This window comes from Hippopotamus amphibius, chromosome 17, assembly GCF_030028045.1.
Source record: "Hippopotamus amphibius kiboko isolate mHipAmp2 chromosome 17, mHipAmp2.hap2, whole genome shotgun sequence".
In the NCBI taxonomy this organism is placed as follows: Eukaryota; Metazoa; Chordata; class Mammalia; order Artiodactyla; family Hippopotamidae; genus Hippopotamus; species Hippopotamus amphibius.
The window spans coordinates 43,867,009-43,889,937 of NC_080202.1; the positions used below are offsets into that span (position 1 = coordinate 43,867,009).

Genomic DNA, 22,929 nt, shown 5'->3' on the forward strand with positions numbered 1-22,929 from the left:
CCGGACCCTGTAGCCTAAACCCCAGGCTCCTGCTGCTCAAAGTCCCTCTCCTTCTCCTGTCCAGCCCTTCTCTGATAGGCAGAAGGGCTTCTCCACGTGGATAGGACCCTGAATAACGCCAACAGTACTGCAGACTGAATATGTGTGTCCCCTCCCCCAGAATTTCTACGTTAACCCCTAACCTCCAAGGTGGTGGTATCAGGAGGTGGGGCCTTGGGAGGTGATAGGTCATGGGGTGGAGCCCTCATGAATAGAATTGTGCCTTTATTAAGAAAGGCCCCAGAGAGCTCCCTGGCCCCTTGCACCATGTGAGGACACAGTGAGGAGAGGGCCATCTATGACACTGAATTTGCTGGTACCTTGATCTTGGACTTTCTAGCCTCCAGAACTGTAAGAAATAAATGTGTGTTGCTTCACCACCGTGTCTGTGGTATTTTTGTTACAGCAGCCTGAATGGACTAAGACAAATGGCACGGGGACCACCCTGGCCCAGGCAAAATGCAGAAAGAGCTTCCAGAAGCCAGCAGCTTCCTTCTCCCTCTCTCAGCTTCGTGGGTCTGAGGCAGAGAAACGGCATCAGCATTGGGAAACGGTGCATGAGACTCAACCTCCCTGGCTCAAAAGATCCCAACAGGACATCATAGCTCCCCCAAATCTCAGAGAGATGAAAATTCCCTCCCTTCACCCAGCTGTGGTTGGGGACAGAGTGGCAGAGAGGAGAACTCACGAATACTTAGCAGTTTTGTACCCCAATTCTCACTGCTTCTGTCCATCTCTCCCAACCCTTCTCCGTCAGGAAGCAGTCTCTTTCTTGTTCAGAAACGCCCTACTGCATCTCTGATTCCAGCTGCCCACAAAGCCTCAGGGAGAAAGCCTTCCAAAAAAGGCGATCATTGGATGGACCAAGATGCCCTGAGTTGCTGTTCCTTTCCAGGACTAAGACAGATGCTGGAGGAGAGAGGGAAGGGGGAGACCAGGAAACAATGAGAACAGCAAGGCCATCGTGTATCTTCAAGCTGCATCAGTGAAGGGAGAGAATGTTTTGGAGGGGGTTTCCTGACCCCTATTTCCTAACGTGGCAGTGTTTATTAGAAGAAAGTTTGAAGTGCCAAGCCTTGCTGACAGTGCTTATGGTCTGTTATAAATTTCCTAAGAAATCTAAACACTAAGAAACAAAAACTGTCTCCTTGCCTCCCTCTGTGGTCGCTGACATCAGGGGTCAGGAATATAACAGGCCTGCTCCTCAGGCATGCTCTCCCTGAGAGGCTGCTGTCCCAGAAGGACACCAAGGCAGTGACCTCAGCACACTTGGGCTGCATTCCCTTTCTTAATAACCCAGGCTGAGAAGGTAGAAGGAATGTGTCCAGGTTACTCAGAGAGAAAGCTGGAAGGAGTGGGGGAGGAGTGTTCAAGTTCCAGTTCCCAGTGAAACCAGATGTTACACAAAAAAAGGGCAAAAGTAACCAAGACCCAGGGGAAGAGCCGGAGCACGAGGTGGGAGGCTCCAGCCCACATGCTGTGTGAGTTAAATTCCCACCCTCTCCTGGGAGAGTGACACACTATTAGCCCCATTCTCCATTAATCCCATTTTAGAAACTGGGAAAGTACAGCATAAATAGCTGTCATTATTCTACATATTTCACAGGGTTGGTCAGGGGATAAAATAAAACTGTGAACAGGAAATGCTTTCAAAATATAACAATGTCAACATAAGTCAAATATACTCAAATCCTTTTGATCTGATATAAATAGATAAATTCAAACAGATGACCCTTTTCTACTATTACGGTTCTAACTACTACTATTATCTCATACTCTTTTCCTGGAGGGCAAGGAACAATATGTCTTGGTACTTTGTTTCCCCCAGAGGGTTAATAAATGCCTCCAATCCGAATAAATTAACGTTGTTCTCTTGATTGACATCTGGTGAGGACAAGAAATCACTTGCACATACAGAGAGAGAAGTGTGGAGGGGACGGAAAGGAGAGGAAAAGGAAAGCATTTTAGTTTATGGTTATTGATATTCACACTCCACTGTTTATAGAGGGAGGAGCACTTTTAATATCATACTTTTTTTTTTACAATAACACATTGAGGCAACATACTCGAGATGAAAGTTTGCCCTCCAGATTAAGAAAAAAAATTGGAAGAAAGAAAAAGCAGCAGAGAAGTGAGAATGAAATTATATTAGTGACTAGAAAGGAATTAAATAGCGGCCTAAACCTCCCCCACCACACATACACACACACAGATGCAGAGAAGAAAATTAGAAGAAGGTACTAATGGAGTCTTCTTCTTTGCGAGACTCCAACCCATTCTTCTCCTTTCATCCATGGATGTCAGGCTGAGTGTGACCAAAGTCCACCTTCTGATGTGCACTCAGGACTGGAGAAGAATTCCTAGTATTTCTCTCCACCTTAGGGTTGCCAAATTTGGTAAATATCTGGGACACACTTATAGTAAAGGTATTTGTTGTTGGATTCAGATTTAACTGGGGTGTCCTGTATTTTCTCTAGCAACCTTAACTCCAGCTCCACCCATCATGACCCCAATGATCGGCCCCTTCAGTTAGCAGTGTTTGCCAAACTTGATATCCTAACAACCCATTGTGATGCAATAGGTTCAGGGTCCATCCTGGAAACCTTTATATTTAACAAGCACCCTGGGTGATTCTTACCAGCAGGCAAATCTGGAAGGTTCTAGATCCCAACATGATGTCACTGAGGCCAAGACCACAAGTTGAGTCTCTGTGTGAGGCTTGCCTCTCTGCTAGATTCACAGTCCAGAGACAGTACACCACCCCAACCCATATCAGTATCCAGCCCCCAAGAACACACCCCGTGCAGATGAGCCCAAAACTCTGCACTCATCCACGTTGGCTATGTTTTCCTATTACCCAGCCAAGGGCTTGCTATCCACACCCAGAGCTGCTGTCCTCCAGGACCAGGGAAAGCTGAGCCCAACCAGTTGTTTTTCCAAGCACTGCCAACCCGGCCTGTAACAGCCAAGGTAGGAGAGGCAGAAGCAGAGGGCTCTTCAGGGTCAATTATTCAACAAATCACATGCAAAATGGCCTAGATGGTTCACTCTTGGTTTTTAAAATCAATAGCCAAGACACTTTCAGCAGTTAAACTTGGTCAGTGCAGAGGAAGCCCTCAGGAAAAAAAACAGCAGTCCTATTCAAGTTACAGTCTGGGATTCCCATCTCCCATTCCTCCCTGATTGACAAATGTTACCCCATGCTGGTCTCCTCTGCTATCCTTCCTCCCCTCCTAGAGAGACAGTTGTAGTCATTCCCTAAGCCTTTGGCCTTCCCCGCTTTCCCACTGCAACAAAGAGTAGCCCCCACTCGCCAGAACTAGAGAAAGCCTGCATGCAGCAACAAAGACCCAATGCAACCAAAAAAAAAAAAGAAAGAAAAAAAGAAAAAGAGAGGACTCAAATCAATAAAATTAGAAATGAAAAAGGAGAAGTTACAACTGACACCACAGAAATGCAAGGGATCATAAGAGACTACTACAAGCAAATATATGCCAATAAAATGGACAAGCTGGAAGAAATGGACAAATTCTTAGAAAGGTACAACCTTCCAAAACTGAACCAGGAATAAATAGAAAATATGAACAGACCAATCACAAGTAATGAAATTGAAACTGTGATCAAAAATCTTCCAACAAACAAAAGTTCAGGACCAGATGGCTTCACAGGTGAATTCTGTTCAACATTTAAAGAAGAGCTAACATCATACTTCTCAAACTCTTCTAAAAAATTGCAGAGGGTGGAACACTCCCAAGCTCATTCTGCAAGGCCACCATCACCCTGGTAGCACAATCAGACAAAGATATCACCAAAAAAGAAAATTACAGGTCAATATCACTGATGAACATAGATGCAAAAATCCTCAACAAAATACTAGCAGAGTCCAACAACACATTAAAAGGATCATACACCATGATCAAGTGGGATTTATCCCAGGGATGCAAGAATTCTTCAATATACGCAAATCAATCAATGTGATACACCATATTCACAACTGAAGAATAAAAACCGTATGATCAAAAGAATAAAATACCTAGGAATAAATCTACCTAAGGAGGCAAAAGAGCTGTACTCAGAAAACTATAAGACACTGATGAAAGAAATCAACAATGACACAAACAGATGGAGAGATAAACCATGTGCTTGGATTGGAAGAATCAATATTGTGAACATGCCTATACTACCCAAAGCAATCTACAGATTCAATGTAATCCCTATCAAATTACCAATGGCATTTTTCACAGAATTACAACAGACAATTTTACAATTTATATGGACACAGAAAAGACCCTGAAGAGTCAAAGCAATATTGAGAAAGAAAAATGGAGCTGGAGGAATCAGATTCCCTGACTTCAAACTACACTACAAAGCTACAGTAATCAAGAGAGTATGGTACTGGCTCAAAAACAAAAATATAGATCAATTGAACGGGATAGAAAGTTCAGAGATAAAACCACACACTATGGTCACCTAATCTATGACAAAAGAGGCAAGAATATAGCAATACAATGGAGAAAAACAGTCTCTTCAGTAAGTGGTGCTGGGAAAACTAGATGGCTATATGTAAAAGAATGAAATGAGAACACTCCCTAACACCATACACAAAAATAAACTGAGAATGGATTAAAGACCTAAATATAAGGCCAGACACTATAAAACTCGTAGAGGAAAACATAGGCAGAACACTCTTTGACATAAATCATAGCATGATCTTTTTTGACCCACCTCTTAGAGTAATGAAAATAAAGATAAAAATAAACAAATGAGACCTAAGTAGACTTAAAAGCTTTTGCACAGCAAAGGAAACCATAAACAAAACAAAAAAGACAACCCTCAGAATGGGAGAAAATATTTGCAAACAAAGCAACTGACAAGAGATTAATCTCCAAAATATACAAACAGCTCATGCAGCTCAATATCAAAAAAAAAAAAAAAAAAAAAAACCCAATCAAAAAAGGGCAGAAGAGCTAAATAGACATTTCTCCAAAGAAGACATACCGATGGCCAACAAACACATGAAAAGATGCTCAACATCACTGTTAGAGAAATGCAAATCAAAACTACAATGAGCTATCACCTCATACCAGTCAGAATGGCCATATCAAAAAATGTACAAAAAATAAATGCTGGAGAGGGTGTGGAGAAAAGGGAACCCTCTTGCACTGTTGGTGAGAATGTAAATTGATACAACACAGTATGGAGGTTCCTCAAAAAATAGATCTACCATATGACCCAACAATCCCACTCCTGGGCATATACCCGGAGAAAACCATAATTCAAAAAGATGCATGCACCCCAATGTTCATTGCTGCACTATTTACAATAGCCAGGACATGGAAGCAACCAAAATGTCCATCAACAGAGGAATGGATAAAGAAGATGTGGTACATATATATACAATGGAATATTACTCAGCCATAAAAAGGAATGAAATTGTGCCATTTGCAGAGACATGGATGGACCTGGAGACTGTTAACAGAGTGAAGTAAGTCAGAAAGAGAGAAACAAATATCACGTATATGTGGAATCTAGAAGAATGATAGAGTTGGACTTATTTGCAAAGCAGAAATAGAGACACCAGCATAGAGAACTAATTTATGGTTACCAAGGAGGGAAGAGGGGGTGGGATGGATTGGGAGATTGGGATCGACATATATAGACTACCATGTATAAAATAGATAACTAATGAGAACCTACTGTATAGCACAGGGAGCTCTACTCAGTGCTCTGTGGTGACCTAAATGGGAAGGAAATCTAAAAAGAGGGGATATGTGCACACGTATAGTTGATTCACTTTGCTACACAGCAGAAACTAACACAACAGTGTAAAGCAACTATACTCCAATAAAAATTAATTTTGTATATGTCCAAATATCAATGAAAAAAATGGACCATTTTTTTCCATTACTGCAATGCCATTGTATAGTTTAATTTTATATTTCCTACTTATCTCTAAAATATTTTTTTCAGTTAGTTTGTTCAAATAAAACACCAAAGAAAGTTTACACACTGCGTCTGTTATGACACTTAAATCTCAGGGGATATACAGCTGTTCCTCCTCTCTCCCCCTCTTTTATTCAGGCTTCAATTTATTGAAGAAACTGTCTTTTGCCAGTTGTCTTGTAGAAATTCCCATATACTAAATTTGTTTTCTCATCTGTCTTGTTCCTCTAGCTGCTGTGTTCCCTATGAAGTAGAAGTCAGCTCCAATGGCTTAATTATTTTCAGTTTCAACATTGTTTGACAAGAATGCTTCATATGTGATACTGTGCACTTCACATTCCCTTCCATCATGAAACACAGATCTGCTTTATCTTTTTGAAAATGGCTGTAAAGTTGTCTCAAATTACTTATTTAAAATTCTATCATCATTCCCTATAATTTGAGATGCCATCTTAACTATATACTTAATTTCTGTATGTACTTGACTATTTTTGAAGTTTATATTCTGTCCTATTGGTCTACTTATTCATGAGCTAATCGTAAATTGCTTTGACTATAACAGCTTTATCATATTTTAATATAGGTAGGTCTAACGCCTCACCCCCCTTCCCTAGACATATACATGTATATGGCTTCTCTCCACCACCCCCAAGATCTGGCTATTCTTTATGGGAATGTCTTTTTTGTGTGACTTTCATTAGTACGATATTTGTCTAGGTTTTTTTTTTTTTTTTAATCTTCCATTTGCTGTGTAACATATTCCCAAGTGAGACGATTATTGATTTCTTAGGATTTGGGATTCACTTAGGTTGTCAGAGCACTTACCGCATGTAGCTGCTTATTACCATGCCAAGTTAAAACCCCAACAGGATGAAGAAATATGAAGGCATATGGTACACCATTATTTCCTGTTTTCTTTGGTACAGAAATACCCACTATCCTTTCAAATTTAGACTGAACATCAAAATCTTCCACACTCAATGTAGATCTGCATTATTCTGAGTCAAAATGAGACCACATGATCATGTGCATGCTTGGCTGTAGCTCGGGCCTCCATAGGTTTAGACGGTGTCATACATGCCTCAGTAGCTGTGCACCAGTAAGAGTGCCCCATGGGCATCATGAGCTACCCATGAAGAAGCTCAGGAAAGAGAGGGAGCACCTCTGCCTGGCACTATGCTTACCTCCCTAGGTTCCTGTTTTCCTTAGACTTTGGACTAGTAATTCCTTGCTCTCTTATCAGTTCTTCAGTGCTTTCAGGAAGATGCTTGTTATATTTTATCCAAAATTTTAGTTGTTTCAAGCAAAAAGGTTAATCTGAATAACACAGTCCTCCAAATAAATGCAAACAGCACTTGCTAGCCAATTTTTGTTAGGAGTTAAGGTATCTTATCCAGGAGTTCAAAAAAACAATATTAAACTTTACTCATTTACTCATTTTGATTTATTTTACCATTTGCTGTAAATAATTGAGAACTTGCTTAACCGTCATGAATATTTCGCTTCTAATTCTAACACCTTTATTGATCCCCTTGGCATATATGAACAGACCTTAGTAAATCTTGGTCTTCTTCACAGGACTGATAATCATAATGCACAGGAAATAATATCAGTGGTCACACTTTAGAGCCAATAAGTTTTTCTTACAGTCTTTTCTTTTTCACAAGGTGGGATTATTGATGTCGATAAAGTGGGTGCTCTTTTGCAAAGCATGGGGATGAAACTTACAGAAAAAGAAATTCATGATCTGACACGCCATCTACCAGCTGATGGTGAGTATTTAAGGTATATTTGAATTGCTCAGGATATCTGAAGAATATGGGCTTGTATAAAAACAAATCTCTGAAAACCCTTATTTGGCACTGAGACAGAAAAGATTAAAGAAAACTGAAAGACTGAAAGAAAACATGTTCTGTTCCTTGACATTTTCAGCAACTCTATTTCAGTTGAGAATATGACCAGGGCCACTATTAGACTTCGATAGAATCAGAGAAAGACAGTGCTGTGAGGACAAGGGAATGGTATACATAGAATAGAAGAAACCTTAACACAGGAATTTTTTTTTTTTTTTTGAAATGTGAGAAAGGAGAGCATGGCCAAGAGCGGGAAGTTACTTTAAAGGAAAAAAACAAAACAAAACAAAACAAAGAGTTCTATCCCCACCATTATTTCCAGGGACATTTAGGACGGCAGAATAAGAGAGGAATGAGAAGTGTGGGACCTATTTCCTATGTCAGGTGAGCAAGTCAAAGTCCTTCAGATACCCCAGAAGGGGAAAGGACCATGAAGCATTAAGGTTGGAATGTAAGGAATGCCCGAATGCCCAGCCACTCACTTAGTGCTTCTGCTTACATTCTCACATTCCTGAACCAGACTCTATGGTCCAAGGACTATGTTCCCAGACTTCTAATCTCCCTTGGTGGGCTAGAGACAAATCTAAACTTTAGTCAATTCTAAATTAGGGTTAAAGTAATTCATAAACCGAAAGTTAAAGATACAAACCTGAGAATACTCCAGTGAGGCTAAGAAGTGTCCGGAACAGTCCCTATTTTACAACCTTAGTTGAATTAATACTTGCTCATCTCATTAAGGTGCATTTAATTCCATCATTGTGTAGGATAGCACTGTTCCCTAAAATATATTTTTGTTAATTTATTCTATAATTTTTTACCACTTGCAGTCTACCAGAAAGAATATGCAGGTGGTCTTTGTTGTCTTATTTTCTTTGCTTGGGATGACGTATCCAGTAGGAAAAGTGAGACTAGATATGGAACCATCAGTTATCATAATAGAAAACTATTTTTTAGCTTAAGAGGCCTATGTGAGATTATAATGGTACTTTTTTAAGATTGCTAAAATGAGCAGAATTATGAAAGAATAAAAACATATATAGCTGTTATTTGGGGCTATCATCTAGTCTTGCCATTGATTCCTGTTCCTTGCTTTCAAATAATAATTCAAGATCAACCAAGACAATGAAAAAGATTGTTAGATAAAAAAGTATACATGATGGGCTTCCTAGGTGGCGCATTGGTTAAGAATCCGCCTGACAATGCAGAGGTCACAGGTTCGATCCCAGCTCCAGGAAGATCCCACATGCCACGGAGCAACTAAGCCCGTGTGCCAAAAAAAAAAAAAAAAAGTATACATGAAATAAAATGAATATATGGAATGATTAAGCCTTTTAATTATTTGATTATCAGTTATTAAAATTGACTTAATAATCCATTGATTACTATGAAAAATATGCCAATCATTAGAGTTAGGAAATTGACCTCAAAATGGTGAATATTTTATTCACGTAAATCAAGAGTAAACCAGTCTGCCTAGGTCAGTGAAAATGAAAGGAAATTAGTAATTAGATTCTCAGTAAAAAGAAAGATAATTTCAAAAATGCAATTAAAACAGTGGTGAATAATAGATTCTAATTTTAAACTTTGCTCTCTTCACCCCGGTCAAACTAGTATTTGGTTCTCCAAAGTCTAAAGCTAAAAACCAGTTCCTGTATAGAGAGGTGAGTTCTGAATCTCACACCTTTAGAATTTGTTTTCCTACATGACAGTGGATCAAAGCAAGTATTAAAACAGGCACATATATAACCAGTAGAATAATTTTTCTTCGTGTGCTTTGTGTTCATTAGGGGATGAGTAGGGTAACATTCAATGACCAATAAGTGCTACTGTGCAAAGCGGCATAAATTCGTTAAGAAGAATCTCACAGTTAGGAAACTTTGCATATGGATAGGTACTAGCTGATACTGAGGAATTATTGTTAATTTTCATAGTTGTTATAATGGCATTGTTACATAAAAAGTTAGAGATGTGTACTGAAGCATTTCAAGTGAAATGACATGACTTCCGAGATTGGCTTTCTGATGATCACTTTCACAATTTTGATAATTGTTGAACTGTTAAATCAACATGGGAGCTTATTGTAGTATTTTCTGTATTTTTGAATATATGTGAAAATTCTATAATAAAAATTTTAAATGGTCAGAAAGAAAGAAAAAGAAGACTCTCAAATGTGTGCTTGCCCTCCAACACTCCAGTTGAGCAGCACATAACCAGAAGGGTCCAAATCATTAATATGTGTTCTAAACCAGTATGATAATTTCCTAGTCATCTCTCATGCAGGTTTTTTTTTTATAAGAAAGGCTTTTTTAAAAAAATTAATTAATTAATTAATTCATGTATTTTATTGGCTGTGTTGGGTCTTTTTTTGCTGTGCATGGGCTTTCTTTAGTTGTGGTGAGTGGGGGCCACTCTTCATTGTGGCGCGCGGGCTCCTCGTTGCCATGGCTTCTCTTGTTGCGGAGCACAGGCTCTAGGTGCATGGGCTTCAGTAGTTACAGCATGTGGGCTCAATAGTTATGGCTCAAGGGCTCTAAAGCACAGGCTCAATTGTTGTGGTGCACAGGCTTAGTTGCTCTGCGGCACGTGGGATCTTCCTGGAGCAGGGATCGAACCCGTGTCCCCTGCATTGGCAGGCGGATTCTCAACCACTATGCCACCTAGGAAGCCCTCTCATGCGGTTTTCTATTTTCCAAAGGAGGCATGGCAGAACGCATAGTCATTGTGAAATGATCAGCAGCATCCTGGCCAATTTCAATGGCACAAAGGGTGATACTAGTTCATACTCAATACAGAGGTACAAACTTGGCCGTCTCCCTACCTCTTACTCACTTAAAATCACTGCCATTCCCCCCCACCCCCCCACCCCCTGCCGAACCATCCTAATTGTACCTTATGCCCAATAAGGCATAATACTCTTCTTCACTTTATTACTTTATTATGATTCATTACCTTTTGTATATTTAATAGTGTTATACTCAAAGACTTCATGAAGCCCTAGAGTACAGGGGAGCGAGTCTATACATTCAGCTCATTGCTCTAGAATTTTAAGGTTAAAGAGAAATACATATCTATTTTTATAAATAAGTGTAGTTTTAATAGAAGAAAAAAATCGCCAATGTATGTGATCAGAAATTCCAAGATAGGTGTGATGGCCAAAGGAACTAGAGAAAGATACCTTAGAAAAAGGTAGAAAGATAAGAAAGGTGGTCCCCATAAACTCATATCTGACAAATGTGGTTGGACCAGAGCTGAGAAGTTGATACAGAGCGAAATCAGCATCATTGGAACATTTCGCCATGCTTTTAAGATAGAAAGACAACCTACAAATTTAAGAGATACATTCAAGACTCCATTTTTCCAAGGGACAAAGATCCCCCACCTTAACTAAAATGGAGTTGATATTTAATATCTGGGGTTTATATACTTACAGTTCAGTCCAATAAAGTGATGGTGCTAGTGCACTTTGGTTGATCTCTTATTTCCCAGCTTATCCTCTTTTTTGTTTGTTTTTTATGTGAATCTTTGGCATTGTTACCTTGTTTTGGCTTTTCTTGTAGCTAACGGGAAGGTTGAGCTTAACAAATTGATGGACGCAGTGACAGCTGTTACAGGTTAGTAAACAATTCCTGTGAATCTAAGGTCCCAATTCTTACAGTAAATTATATTTTAATGCTCTATTCCAACTGCCTTTTTAGTCTGCCACTTTACCATTTTATTAGAGAAAAATCTCTATTCAATTGCCTAGACTATGGATCGGCAAACCACGACCCTTGGGCCAAGTCTACTTCTGTTTTTGTAAACAGCTTTATTGGAACATGACTATGCCCATTAGTCTATGTATTGTTTATGGAAGCGTTTACACTACACTGAGAGGGCCACGTAGTTGTGACAGAGATCGTATGCCCTGCAAAGCCTAAAATACTTACTACATTTTACTAGCTTTCACAGGAAAGTTTGCTGACTTCTAGCCTAGCGTTTAATTTAGATAGAGTGACCTCATATCCTGGTTTTCTTTACCGTTATGGTTTACCAGAGGTAGATTAATTTTAACTAATTATTTTTAATACCATCTTTTACTCTGAGTAGTCCTTGTTTACATGATAAATTACATGGACATTGTAACTTTAGATTATCTACATTATATACTTCAGTGCAATGCCTTGATAGAGAATTCCTTATTCTCTGAGGTTTACTGCAAACAATACTTCAGTATGCATAATCTGAGTATCATGAAGAGAAATTACCTTGCTACAGTCGTAGCCCTCAATTATAATACCAGGCAAGCTAGCCCAGAATTCATAGAACTGAAAGGCTCATGGACCCGCTTACAATGTTTGAATCACACCATTTATAAATTATTTTAAAACACACAGCAAGGGGACTTTCCCTGGCAGTCCAGTGGTTAAGACTCCACACTTCTACTGCATGGGGCATGCGTTTGATCCCTGGTCAGGGAACTAAGATCCCACATGCTGCACGGTATGGCCTAAATAAATAAACAAACATTAATCTAAAAATAAATAAATAAAATACACAGCAGGAAGCATAGGGGAAAATATGGAATAAATTAACAAAGTGAGGGTAGGGTGTATAGATGGACCACACTACCTGAATTTGGGGTACATAATGTGCATAGTAAGTTTTGTTTTTTTTTTTAAGGTTTCAGTATTTTATTCAAGTTTTCTTTTAAGTGATGTTAATTACAGCATTTGAAGGGGAGGATCTAATTCCACACAAAATGGAAGACTCTAAAATGTACCCATTAAACTGCTAAAAAATAAACTGAGTGGCGAGAATACACCAGAAGTTCAGTTTAGATTCTGAGTGTTGTCATTGTCACCATGTGATTACAGTCACAGAGACTCTTCCCAGGTTGCAGCTGGCGCTCTTAGAAGCTATTTCATACTCTGGTGCAAGGGTAAAAAGCCACATGAGAGGGAATTAAGTTCTGAATTATTGGCTTCATCACATCCACCTTCTCCACCCCAAAATGGCACAAAAGAAATAGCTACCACGCCCTGCAGACTCCTTTTGGTGTAAAAGAGGTGATGGATTGGGATGAAAAAAGTCCCTGCCTAAAAAAAGTCCCTTTCAGATGAGTTTGTACACACCTTCAAACAAAGAGCCTCTCCTCAGTTAGGGTAGGAAGCCAAGGTTCAATTCTCAAGAAGTCACAATTTCATTCATTTACTCAATATGAATTTACAAATTACAAAGTGCCAGCAAATTATCAGCTTCCACTTGCAGCCATTTCTAGTAAAAAAGAAACCTGACATCTCTAGAGGGGCCAGCAAGCTCCCCCTCAAGTCTAGAGCTGAAAGAACTTCTTTTGAAATCGGGTTTCTTCTGTACCTCTGAAAAGCTGAATCATCTTTAACCGGGAAGTCTAACATGATATTTAGCAATACTTGCATCCCAGACATACAACATTAAAAGGTACCCTAAGTTCTGAAGGTAGCTATGCTGCAAAATAGTTTAAAATTAAATGACTGTACAGTATTCATTTATGCTTGAAACTCCAGTCCTAGACCAAGCTTGTGACCACCAGCATTGATATTCTTGCCATCCAGCAGAGCTGACAGTGTCAGTTTAATACCTGGCTTTCGGGTCTGAGTATATCCTAACCCTATCAGGCTGGAGTTGTTCACTTTAGCCGAGAAGCAGGCGTCAGAGTCGATCTGGTACTTGGCTGCTATTCCGAAGCGAGTGTTACTATTTCCTGCTGTCCAGGCCAGATTAACAGCAGTCTCCAACTTCTTGTTCACCTTCTCATAAATGGAGCCGCCAAACTCTGTCCCATCATTTACATTAGTGTGAAGCTGGAACTCATCGGTCTTGTAGCCAACAGCAAAGTTGCTCTGGGTCACTTGAGACTTTGCGGTCTCAAAGGTCATCTGGTAGCCAGCCAGCCAGCCCTCATAACCCAGCACCAGAGCACCCCGGATGGAAGGCCCGGCAATGTCGAAATCCACGTCACAGCCCAGGTTGATATGTTCCCACTTGTACCCTGTCTTGATTTTAGCATTTTTTTTCCCAGTGTTTGGTGAGAAGGATGAATCGAGGGTCAGCTTTGGGCCACGTGCAAGCCGATCTTCCACAGTAATCTCCGTGCCTAGTGTGTTGTCAGTGTTCCTTTTCTCCGTAAACGTCAGCCCGTATTCGGTCCATCTGTACTTGGTTTCCAGACTGCCCGTCACTTTGGTGGTCTCGGTGTTGGCTGAACCTGAGCTTGTAAATTCCAGTCCATTCGCAGATTTTGTTTTCAAATCAAGTTTTATTAAGGCAAATCCATAGCCCTGGCAGATTTGCCGAGATCCGCATACGTGGGAGGCACAGACATCTTCTGCTCAGAAGCGGCGGCAGAAGCGGCGGCAGTGGGCTCCGCAGCTGCTACGGCGGGGGCCCGAGTAAATTTTGTGTCTCTCTCTGCTGCATGAGTTACCCCTGCTGCTGCTGTAATTACACAATCAGAGTTGAGGTTCAAGCATGGGCCCACAGACAGAAAGAGCTCTAACCAATGACGCAAACTTGTTCTTTCAGAGAGACACAGGGACACGCACATCTAACTAACGCTGTACCTTGCCAGTATGGCTGATGAAGAGCCATTGGTTTTGTGTTTTGGGGGCAGAGAACACGTGAGGCCTAACTGGGTGTCACCAATGTGTGGCCAAATTAAAGTCATTTGAGTAATGAGTCTCATGCATATTTACTATATCCTAAATATGTAGTGCCTTTTTTAGTGGCTCAAGCAACTTTTGTGTGTGTGTGTGTGAGTTATGAGTTAAGTTTTATTTGGGACAAAATGAGGACTGTAGCCCGCGAGACAGAATCCCAGATAGCTCTGAGAAACTGTTCCAAAGAGGCAGGGGGGGAGATTAGTTCATATGTGATCTTGGTGAAGGAGGAGTACATTCAGTCAAACACATATTTTTGTAGGGGGTTTCTGCTAGTCACGAGGAGCAGACGTCACCATGTAGGAATTTAGTGCTTTTCTAGATATGAGGAGATGCAAGGGTTGGGCTCATAAAATCAGCTCCTGAAAACACCTGTCTGAAGACCTGTTCCATGCACCCGCTTTCCAAAGCACAGAGCGCCTCATTCCTGGTCTCCACCCTGAATTCCCTTCAGGGGATGTTGAAAGTCAGCAGCTGCAGCAGCACGGTGTAATCTGATCCTTGTAGAGGCAGATGGCAAGAGCCCAGGGCAAGTGCCAGTTTATGGTTGACAGGGCGCCTTCATGGTCATAAATTTGACCCTGCTTTGGGAGGCATTTCGTGACCATTTCATCCCACGGTTCTAGGAAGGCTCATTCCTAGGTCTGGCAAAGATTTTTCTGGTAGGCCACTCAATGTGTTATTACTAGCCCAGTAATAACACATTTGTCTTTTCAACAGAAGTCAGAGTTCTCTGGACCACCTGTATTCCAAATCTGTTATGGTCCAGGGGAAAATTCCCTCTTGTTGTATCTCCCCATGTCTAGAAAAACACTATTAGAATCATTGATCACGTATAGAACTATATATCTGATCAACTGCTTCAAGTCACCTAGTCATCATTATTTTTGTCGGTGGTTCAGTCACACATTTGGTAATACAAGAAACAATAATCTTGTGAAACAGGCAAAATACAAATAATATAGCTTATAGCATTAATAGAGTTCTAAGCAAATATTTAAGCCAAGAGCTTCCCACGCCAAACCAGTTTTTGAAGAGGTTGTCAAGACTTGGGAGTGGGTGGCTCAAGCAATTTTCATGTGTCATAAGTATTTAGCACTTCTTACATATTTAGTATAACAGGTATAGTTAGTGAACAGGTTCTTCATGTATATTTAATGCCTCATGAATATTAGGTATGGCTCAGTCCTTTCATCCCTTTCTATCCAACATATACATCCTGTACTTAAAAAGTACGCATCTATACTGAAAACATCTTAAGAGATTTAACCTATGTTTTACAAACTACAAACTTGAAACTAATGTACTTAACTTCTATAATAGAATTCAGTGTTCTCAAAAGCAAATGCGCATTACACTGGATTAATATATTAAGTGATAAAGTAAAACTAAAATTACAATCCTCATGATTAACGGACTAACAGAAATACTGAATTTGGGTCAGCTATCTACAACTCGGGATCCCCCAAGCCATGTATATCTTGTTCAAATTACTTTATGTTGTGTTAATAAGTACAGATACTGAACTTTTTGGGTTAAGGGAACAATTTTGTTTTCGTAATGGCTGATAATACAAAATTTTCATGCTACTTTGTTCATAGCTGTTGAATCTGCTGCTGAATAGACAAATGATTTTGTTTGTTTTACATTATGGAGATGTTAGTTCATATTAAAAATTCTTATCTACTTACATATCTTTTTCATTTGAAGGAGGAGAAGTTAATGTCAGTGATATCAAATAATCTGGGAAAAATGGGGAGAGAGCTTACAGATAAAGAATGCTTGGAGCTAGAGAAATATCTGCCAGTTGATGGTGAGCATTTAAATAACAATGTAGCCTATAAGGAACTTAGAGTTGTATTTTTTTAAATGAGAATTTCCATAACTGTTTGCATTTGATATCAAAAAAAGAGGGGGGATTGGAAGGAATCATGCAATTTTACCTTACGAGGTAATCCCAACTGTATCTTATTTATAGAATCATGTATCCCTTCAGTCACTAACCCAATATTAGGAAAAGGAAGTGCCTATTCTTGCTGTTGATTTTTATGAGAAGATATCCTAAGACTACACAGGGATATTTGGGAAAGTAAAATGGTTAGGAAAATCCTAGAAGGGAAAAATTGAGAAGTTAAGGAGAGGCAAAAAGAATTAAGATACATGTGTTTCAGCATAGGAGAGTACCAGCAGTAACTCCCTCAGGTGCCAGGGAGCCATACTCAGAATTTTCTCTACTCGTTATTGGGGGTTTTGTTTGTTTGTTTTTGGTTATTTGTAATTCAGTTAGGCTTTTTCTGGTGTAAATTATGATGTCTTTCTTTCCAAAATTAAGACTTTGGTGATGCCTTAATTTCTCATTGGAGTGGTCTGATTTGTGTCTTTCTTACAGCTGATGGAAAGGTGTACCTGGATAGGTTGATGGATGGTGTGAAAACCCTTAAGGGTGAGTGCTAAGCATAATGAAAAAGCAGATGAGTTGAAATATATGTGTTTTGCATTCTCTAAATTTAGACTCTTGTCCCCATATATTTCTGTGTATAAAACCATATTAATGTTTTCTTCAAAGATTGTCTCTGTATATACTATACCAAGTAATCACTAGTTTTTTCCACCTTGCGATTTAAGTGGAAATTCACATGAAACCAGGACCATTGAATGGCTTTACCGTTAGCAAAATGAAAAAATATCTCAAATCTTTTTTGTAAGGTGAAAAGGAAAATTACCTATATAGTTCCAGATTCTGAGTCCATGGAGGAAAAGTTTTCTTTGAAAATTCCTAATCGTGGGACCATATTCACATGAGTTCTAGTTCACATTTATACTTCTTACAAGACCCATGAACCCACAAGCCAAAAAAATTAACAAAAAGTACCAAGATTGTAATAACCCTCGTGTTCGAGGAATTTACTCCCTTATAATGGTTAAGAAGAGTTTTAAAACTCTTCTTAAAATTAGCTTGAAATTAAAAAATTACAACAGATGTGAAAAAAATCCATCTTTAGTGAATGTCAGTACACGTCATAAATAATAAAATAAAACTTCAAATGATATAAAGACTTCATATGACACAAATATTATATATACACTATAAAATAAGTATGCTTTAAATGATTAAATGCATAAAACAAGAATGGAAATAATTTTAAAATAGAAAGATTGATTTGAAAAGGGCCCCAAAAGAATTAGAAATGAAACGTCTAGCCAGAGAACTTTTAAGTGAAATAGATTCATTAAATTGCATATTATACATTGTTGAAGAGAAAAGTGTGTAACTGGAATAAAACTCTGAAAAAATTACTGAGACTGCAGTATAGAGACAAAGATAAAAACTAAGAAAAAGGGGAATTAGAAGAAATGAGGATTACAGTGAGCGATCTGCACATTTTTTCCAATAGTAGTACAAAGAGCTAATAGAGAGAATAAAGGAAAATAACAATTTGAAGACATAATATTTCATGATTATTAGAAGACATGATCCTGAAATATAGGAAACTTAACGAATCCTAAAAAATTTATATGGTCTAGTATGTGGTATATACTGGAAAATGTTCCATATGTACTTGAAAAGAATGTGTATCTTTTCTTGTTGGGTAAAGTGTTCTATAAATGTCTGTTAGGTCAAGTCAGTTAATAGGGTTGTTCAAGTCATATTCTTGCTGGTTTCCAGCTAGTTTTGTTCTATCAGCTACTGAGATGGAGGTATCGGAGTTCAACTGTTACTATGAATTGTCTCCTTTCAATTCTTTCAGTTTTAGTTTTGTTTACTATGGAGCTCTGCTGTTAGATGGCATAGGTTTATAATTCTCTCCTCCTGCTAAATTTACCCTTGTATTATCATAACATGTCTCTTCTTATCTCTAGCAACAATTTTTGTCTTAAAATTGATTTTGCCTGATATTAGTATAGCCACTCCAGCTCTCTTCTGGTTACTGCTTGCATGCACATTTTTTTGTCATTTTACTTTTAAACTATTTGTGTTTTTAAATCTAAAGCATGTCTCTTAAAGACAGGGTGTGGTTGGATCATATTTTTAAATTAATTCTATCAATACAATATCTGTCTTTCTTTTCAAACGTTAGGCCATTTGCATTTAATATAACATTTTTTACATTTGCTTTTGTTGTCCATTCTTCCAACCAGCCACATTTGCCTTCTTTACTTCCTAGAACATGTCAACCACATTTCTACTTCAGAGCATTTGCTCTCGTTGTCTACTTTTCCAGGAACTCACTTCCCTCGGATATACATATTGATTTCTCCTTTGTAAAATTCAGGTGTCTCTTTAAATATCACTTCCTCAATGGTGAATATGCATCTAAAACGCAGCCCCCACCCCCCACTCAGAACAGAGTCACGCTTCTCTTTAACTTGAATATATTTTCTTTGCCCTTTCTTTTATACATGTTTACTTATGTGTATTTTCAATGTCTTTTGCCTGGAATGTAAGCTCCACAAGATAGGCACTTTCTTCTGTTCTTTGTTGAATTCTCAATGCTTGTGACGTAATTGATTCTTACAAAATAGTTATTGAAAAAATAAGGAAACCACAAAAAAGACTTACAAATTGTACTACATTAAAAAATTAAAATTTCTGCCTTACAAAATACACAGTATACAAAGTGAAAAAAATCAAGCCACAAAGTCACAGAAGATTTACAATGCGTAAAACCAACCAGCAAGTAGTTTCTAGAATACATGAAACACTCCCACAGATCAGTATGAACAATCCAAACAAAAAGTATTGAAGTAGGGAAATAGAAAGGCAATTGACAAAAGAAATTTATGGGAGGCCAATCACTTATGAAAGGTACTTCACCTCACTGGTAATCATGGAAATCTAAGTTGAAACAACTAAAATACCACTTCACACATCAGATTCAAAACATTGGAAAAGTCAAACAATACCAAAGTTGAAAGGATATGAACCAATGGGAACTTTCAGGCACTGCTGGAAGTAATGTAAATTGCTTTACTACTTTCAGAAGTAATTAGGGAAAAGCACAAGAAATCAAAGATGTGCATGTTACACTCTGGTAATTCTTCTCCTGAGTATATAACTGACTCTCATCCTTGTTGACAAGAAGACATACAAGAGTGTACATTACAACACTGTAATGGCAAAAAAATTGGAAACAACGTAATTGTTCATCTACAGGAGAACAGAACAGAAGAAGAAACAGTAGTTTGACTGAATGAAGCAGAACTGCATGTTTCAACATGGACAAATCTAAAAAGTAAAAAAACAAAAAGAATTGAAAGAAAAATGCAAGTAGTGAAAGGGAACTCACATTACATGATTTTTGTATAAACAAAGTTCTGTAAAACCATTTAACACATGCATGTAAAACATGCATGAGATTTATAAACATTTTATATGTCAGTAGGTCTCCCTCGGGAAGCTGGGAGAAGAATGGGGACGATGAGGGATTCAGAGGACATTTTTGTTAGATCCAATCTGTTTAAGAAGCTGGGTGAGATACACAGGCATCAGTGATGTCATCATAAAAATTTATATCCCTGTAGTACATAATTTAACAAAAATGTGAGAGGAATTATTAGAAAGCATTCAGTAAATTAGAGAAGAGAGAAAGGGGGAAAAAAAACTCTTTCGCTACTCAACTCTGACCCCACTCTCAATACTTCACTTTTGATCACCAAAGGTATATGTGTTTTTCCCAACTAAGCAGTTCTCCAGTTCTCTGTAGACACCAACCAGGTGTCCTGCAATTGAGTTCAATTCTGACACAATGTAACCTTTGAGTCCAAAGATTAAGGGCTCAGACCCACAAGACTGCTCCCCCTATTCCAGATGCCAGTTGCAAATCTAGGGGGTCACGTGTGCTTCTTATCGGCTAGCTGTAAATCAGAGGGTCCAACAGCCCTCTCCTTGGGTTCTATAATTTGCTAGAATGCCTCATAGAACTCAGGATAGCAGTTTATGTGCTAAATTTCCAGAATATTATGAAAGGATACAACTGCAGAATAGCCAGATGAAAGCGATGCACAGGGCAAGGTATATGAAATGGGGCACAGAGCTTCTGTGCCCTCTCTGCCCTCCAGGCACCTCCATGTGTTCTCCAACCTGGAAGCTCTCCAAACTCCTCCAGCTGGATTTTTTATGGAGGCTTCCTTGTGTGGCATTATTGATGGAGTCCTTGGCTGCTGGTGATTAACTCAACCTCCAATGCCTCTTCTCTCCTCAGAGATTTGAGAATAGGGCTGAAGTTCCAATCATATGGTTTGTTCCCCTGGCAACCAGCCCCTCCTTTACCGTGGTTATCTGGGGGCTTTCCAGAAATGACCTAATTAACATAAACTCAGGTGTGGTTGGAAGGGGCTTTCTAAGAATAATAAAAGACATTCCTTTCACCTTTATTGATCTGAAACTATTTTAGGAACTGAGGACAAAAGACCAAATATTATAACAGAAGATGCTCCCATCTCTTTTATCACTTAGGAAATTACAAGAGTTTTAAGAGTTGTGTGCCAGGAGCAGGGATGAAGACCAAACATATATTTCTTATCATAAATCGTAATGTCACAAGAGACCATCTGGTTAGTTCAGGAAACAAGAATAGCATCTTCCTGTTGGCAGCGGTATGTGACTTTTGTTTTCTCCATTCCTGTAAATGGTCTAGAAGTTATGCCATAATATTTAAAAGCTAATTATATAAACTATTCCCTCCAAAAAAGCTCAAGGCAAGAAATTCTAATTCCACTTTTCATTACTGACCCTCTTTGTACAACTAAACGTACTTCATTGTGAGCCAGTATCTATAACACACAGTAATTCATTGCTTTGGTCGCATTCTGAGTTGATTCAGTTTTGCTTATATTCCTCTCTTTTTCCCAAGGAGGGATCGTTGATGTCCATAAACTGGACACGGTTTTGCAAAACATGGGAATGAAACTTACAGAAACGGAAAGTAAAGACTTGATAAAGAACCTGCCTGTTGATGGTGAGCATTTACATTTTTTGCACTGTTGAAGATAACCCGAGATGTGAGTGCCTGTAAAATCAGTTCTGAGAAAAAGTTTACTTGCCATTAAGAAGACATTTATAAAAGCTTAGAAACAAACTCAAAAAGAAAATAAGATATTTTCTTTCATCATTTTATTAACATATGTCAGCAACTCCTTTAATTTTGGATCTAGAGGAATCATGAAAGTGTAGACAGGACTGTTATTAGGATTATAAAAAGTGAGGGAAAAGAAAAGCTATTGGGGGCAAAGTTGCACGAAAACAGTCTGGAAATAGGCTAATGCATAAAATATAGAAAAGAGTAAATCAAAGGTGGGAGCGTATTGACGTGAGGGACGTATTTCTTAGCTGTATGATAATGCTCACTCCATTTCTCAGAGTCATGGGTCATCAAACATGCAGGTCATTATGTATGAAATGCTTCCCTATTTCCCTATTAGCATAAAATCTCACATTCCTAAGCCAGACTCCATGATCCAAGAACTGTATTCTTAGGTTTACCCCTTTATGATCTAGAAATAAACTCTGAAATACAGTTAAAACTGAATTAGGGCTGAAGTGCTTTGGATCAATGAAAATATTATTCTAAGTGAAAGAAGCCAATCACAAAACACCACATATTGTATAATTCAGTCTACGTGAGATGTCCAGATTTGGCAAACCTATAGACAGAGAATAGACAATATTCCCTGGGACTGGGGATGGTGGAGGGGGATGGTGACTAGGTTAATGGTTCGGGGTGACAAAAATGTTTTAGTGTTAAATTGTTGGAATGTAGCTCAGGTCTCTGTGCACATACTAAGAAACATGCAACTGTACATTTTAAACTTCACCATAGTATGTGAAAAATATTCACAACCGTTCAATAAATCTGCTAAAGAGTTAATAATGGCCTACTTGAGTTTTTAGATAGAGGAGAAAAAAAATTCGTCTCAGCCTAAATTGAGTAACACTGTGGACAATTCATACTTCCTTCTGGCCACTTTCTGTTATTCACAAGTGATCAGTTAAAACCATTAAATTATTGGGAATGTTTTTAAACTATGATCTCTGATATTGTTATTTAGTTTCTCAATAACATGAAATTTCTGTCTAAATGTTTTTCACCCACAGTTATGCAAAAATAAGTAATATTTATTCAAGAGAACTTTTTTTTTTACCTAAGAAAGAAATATATCGGAGCTTGTATAATATCCCCAATTTCTGAGTTAATTCTATCTCTGTAACATGTTTTCATTTTAATGTATATTTCAAATTGATTTTTACAAATACAGCTGTTGAGCTTCTCCTTTATAAAATATGCTAGTTTACTTTATGCAGAACAAAGGATTAAGAAACTGGGCAAAGTCCAGAACTTCTAAGTATCAACTCCTTTTATAGGATATAATTTCTAAAATTCAAAGTGAAACTTTCATATGTCATACATGCAAGTTGTAAA

The 22,929-nt window shown here is 38.4% G+C and overlaps 1 pseudogene; it reads right to left on the reverse strand.

The window, feature by feature from the left end:
• Window positions 1-12,208: 12,208 nt before the first annotated feature.
• LOC130839750 (voltage-dependent anion-selective channel protein 1-like) lies at window positions 12,209-14,190 on the reverse strand (annotated as a pseudogene).
• Window positions 14,191-22,929: the final 8,739 nt, after the last annotated feature.